General features: G+C 41.5%; 1 protein-coding gene across 1 annotated transcript in view; it reads right to left on the bottom strand.

Annotated features, from left to right (window-relative positions):
* negr1 (neuronal growth regulator 1) overlaps positions 1-4,885 on the bottom strand; it is a 142,439-nt gene that overhangs the window by 34,148 nt on the left and 103,406 nt on the right.

Here is a 4,885-nt window from a genome sequence, read left to right as displayed (position 1 = left end):
GAGACGTAAAATAAAAAGAAAAATATGCATGCAAGGACAAAAGGACAGGGAATGGAGACAAATCCTCTCCATGCAGTAAGGACCAATGTCTCTGTGGCAAGACGCAGCCTCCACATACTTAATAACAACACGCTTTATCCAAACGGCAACCTCTGAGGCTGAGAAATGAAGCCAGTGTGGAAGTGCCAAATCCTGCAGTTCCTCAAATGGCCACTTTACTGCAGAAATACAAAATACAAAAACAGTTATGGTCTCTATAGCTGATTTCCCCTTCCATGACAATTATACGGGGGATACATTTTTTTGTAACGCGTCCATCTAAATCATATTGAGACTAAAAATTACACATAATTAAGGGCATGGCTGCTTTGGAGTGACAGGTGGGAAGGTACCGCCATTGGTGGCTGGCCGCTAGCTGTCTAATGAGCTCCAGTCATACTCCACCTCTTTGTCCATTTTTGGATTAGAACTTGCAGGCGGGGTGAATCACTACCACTATGGCAGAGGCTAGACCTCAAAACCACTCTTCAGAAAACCAGTGGGTGACATCATGATAGGTTTGTTCAGTTTTTATAGACAGCCAATAGTTTTATCCACCCTGTTTTCAATGGTGTTGCAGGTGTTCAGACTGAGTGTGGCAAAACACGTCTCCCTGCTGTGGGCGTTCATGTTCCAACCATCTCTCACTGATCAATGTGACCGTCCGGTGCGGCAAAAGCTGAACCAGGGCCAACTTTTTCCTGCACGGGGCTGTCGTTTTGTGGGAGCTGGCTGCAGTGACCGCAATCCCCCATAGAAATGAATGGAGAGACTGTTGTTTTTAACACCTTTGAAACTCAAAAATTGGAAGGCTGCATTACTGCTAGAACAAAAACAAAAAAATTAAGGGAACCTGGGAACCGGGGATATTCCAAAGCCCTAAAGGGAATTTGTGATTGGGCGAAAGACTTTCATCAACATCTCTGGTATGCTAAACAGCTGGCTGCTTTTCACTTTGATGGTGCAAGCTCACACCATACTCAGTTAGTACCCATAATTTCATCAGCACCTGCTGGGTACCGTAGTTCTTAAATCAATTCAGTTTAATTTTATTTTCCTTCTCCATAGACTATAGCACAGTTTTCCATAGTGTGTTGTCCTTTTAGGTCATGGGAACTGAATAAAGAATAAGAAAAAAGTTGGATATTTTAGTCAATTTTTGATCACCCTAGGGGGGAAATCAGAGCCCCTATCCTATTACCTCATGATCTCATTTCATGTTGAACCACTCATGGCATTTGGGAGGTGGAATAATGTGACATCCAAAAATGTTCAGCCTAGTGTGTCAAATTATAGGATGACAGCAAACGCATGTTACTCTTGAAACTAATATGTAAAATGTCACACTGAGTAGATCGTATACTTAGTCAAATTCGTGGTAAAGATGTCCCTGCAAATTTTACTTAGTGCAACATTTTTATTTATAGTAGCTAATAAACTGATGAGAGGTGCAAACAGGTGCAGGTCATACGAGCAATATGTGTTAGTTGTTGATACCGAGGACTCAACACTGCCAGTGTCTTTGGTTTCTGGCTTCCAGAACTCATATCTAAATCCATACTATGCTGAGGAGTATAAATGACTTAGTGCTAGCTTGTTATAAAAATATCACAGTAATGTAAACATTGCTGAACATTCGATTTTAGGTTTGAGACAAATAAATAAATAAGATAGTGTTTCTGTTTGGTAAACAAGCACTTCATTTGAGATAAGCTGTGACCCGCTCTACACGGTGACTCACTCGGCAAGCAAACCTACCGAGTGACAAAGCAAAGCTGTTCTTTACCATGAGAGTTTTACTCAGAGCAATTCGTTGGTCAGACTCATGGGGTTTTCTCAGCTTTGAGTTTATGGCACATGAACAGTGCGACTTATACCTTCAGATAAAAAAAAAAACTATTTATATTCCCCACTAAGATATAAAGCCACCTGCTTCCAGGAGGCGTCATGGCAGAGGTAGAGCTTATCTGTCACATAGGAAACCGTGGTAGCCGTGATTACACCTAACAGATATACAGTCATACACACACAAAAAATACTTCTTTATGTTGTTGCAATGTGTTTCTGTATCTAGGTCATGTGACAATGCAGAAGCCTACTTCTTCTCCCCATTTTAATCCATTTACATGGGGACTCAGTAAGGCCATCTTAGCTGTTGAGCAAAAGGTCTACCATGCTTTCAATCTGTGGTCTCTGCAGGGCTCTAACAACTGTGTAATAACCGTGTTGCTATTTAACTGGCTAATGTTTTGCCAACAACAATAAAACATTTATTTTCATTTGATTTCATCATTTTATTTGAATGGGAAATTGTGTAGGAATCAGAATCCATATGTGAAATGATATCCCTTTTCCCTCGGTATGCTGGTAGAGAAATGGACAAATTCATCTTTTCTTCCACAAATGTTTCCAGTCTAAGTACTCCTGGGGGAGCCAATATGTGGAGACTGTTTCTTTTTAGTTCTTTCTTCAAACAGGCAGGTGGGTGCTATCTGATTAATACTTGAGCACGAATTCACCAGTGAATCATTTCATGAGCTCTCAGACACTCCTCCATTACCTTGGAACATATCTTTTGACATGCAATCTCTCCGTCATAGCTCCACACTGAGTTGTACTCCTCTCATTCAGCAGAGCAACGCATCATTTCACGTACTGTATATGGCAGTCAACCTCTTGGACAGGCTGCTCGCTTGCAAGATAAAATGCATCGGTTTTCACAGCTATGTCATTTCATGGATTGTTATTCTCTTTGTTCTTTGTAGACATAATAATGGTAGAGGTTTATCTGACATGATTTATAGGAACCATCACAAGTTCATCACAAGCTTAATAAGGAGTTAATGGTAAAGCTGCACACATTAGTATCACATCAAATGAGGTCTCTGGACAACATGAAGCTTTTGAGTAATATTTTCACATCAGTAGAGACAAGGTAGCAAGCTAATAAAAGCAAAGACCAAAATGAAACACACACCTTTAAAATGTCAATATAAGGAGAGTATATGTGTCAAAACCCCAATTATCCCAGTGACTTGTTTAAAGCAAAAAGCAGCACCTTGATTAGTCAATAATATTGATTAACAGTCGTATCAAGAAGATAAAATATGTCCATGTTTGTGCTATAGTGCTGTAAAAGTCTTACTTAGCATCTCTTATAGGAGCATGTAGGAAGAGGATGTTCTAAAGGAACTTTATTTTATGAGCCATAGTGGGTGTCCAATTCATCTTCACTGCTCCAGTGGAGTGCATTATCAAGTTATTGTTCCTGCAGACACAATCCCTGACTGTTCAGCTACTCTTAAAACTGTTTGCCTGTATGCCTCTATAATGATGGAATAGTCACATTTAAACACTCTCTGAGTCAGCTACTGTAATTAGTTATTCATCCTATGTTGTTTTTAATGCTGCCCAGAATGGTGTATCACCCTATGGGTATCCACTGGGCTCAGTCATGCAGTCAGGTGCCTAGGAGTGTATCTGGTCTCAATGGGGGTGGGTGGCTTGTGGGTGGGTATAAAGTCCATTGCCTGCTGGGCTGCAGGATGAACACTTGACTATGGCACCAAACATTTCCTCAGCGCAGTGTGACTGGAAAATGTTAATGGCTTTTCTGATTGCCTAAATATGGAAATGCAGACATTCAAACAATATAGGTAAATGGCGCAGCCCTGTAAGGGTGCTTTTGGGGAAAGAAAAGGACAATGCAACCTCACAGTTTTCAATTTATTCAGCATATTTGATATGTCAGTACTGAGAATATTAAAACACCTAAAATGTGTCAAAATCGTTCATGTTGTTCATCTTAACAGTTTTGACACAGCCTAATAGTACCGTGATTTATGATCAATGCAGACAAATAAATATTATACAAAAATTAATATCAATCAATCCATCCATCCATCCATCCATCCAGATGTCCTTCTCCCTGGCAAGATTTTCCAGTGCCTCTGGCAGGATTCCAAGGCATTCCAAGGCCAGATGAGATATATATAATCTTTCCAGCGCGTTCTGGGTCTACCCCAGGGTCTCCTACCAGTTGGATGTGTCTGGAAAACCTCTAAAGGGAGACGCCCTGGAGGCATCCTGATAACATGCCCGAACCACCTCAACTTTTGATGTGAAGGAGCAGTGGTTCTACTCCAAGCTCCTTTCAGATGTCCGAACTCCACGCTCTATGCCTAAGGCTAAGTCCAGCCACCCTGTGAGGGAAACTCATTTCGGCTGCTTGTATTTGTGATCTTATTCTTTCGGTCACTACCCACAGCTCATGACCATAGGTGAGGGCTGGAGCATAGACTGACTGGTAAATTGAGAGCTTTGCCTTTTGACTCAACTCCCTTTTCACCATGACAGCTGCTACAACGTCCGCATTACTGCTGATGCTGGCCCTATCTGCCTGTCAATCTCAACGCTCAATTTTACCCTCATTCATGAACAAAACCCTGAGATACTTAAACTCCTTCACTTGGGGCAGAAACTCACTCCCAACCCAGAGGGAGCAGTCAAACATCCAAAAATTAATGTCTTGCTAAAACAAAATACACCAATTTCCAGTCCCCACATGGATTCTGTTTTATTTCCCTGCATTTTAAGCAGCCATCCCACACCCAGATCTCAAGTTTCACCTCTAGCTTCCATTTTCCTGCATCTCTGCTCTATGACTCAGGTACAATCACGCAGTGTGGGAACAAACAACATCATCAACAACAACAGCAGATGAGGAGACATGTCGAAATGACACCTACATGTGTGGTGATTGATAAGCGTGACAAATGAACACGACATTCATTAACCAACTAGCCAGCAGTGTCTCTCCTGCCCGAGGGAGTCTCAGCAGTGAGAG

This window comes from Monopterus albus, unplaced genomic scaffold (assembly GCF_001952655.1).
Source record: "Monopterus albus unplaced genomic scaffold, M_albus_1.0 scaffold31.1, whole genome shotgun sequence".
NCBI lineage: Eukaryota > Metazoa > Chordata > Actinopteri > Synbranchiformes > Synbranchidae > Monopterus > Monopterus albus.
This window is presented reverse-complemented; position numbering and strand designations above follow the sequence as displayed.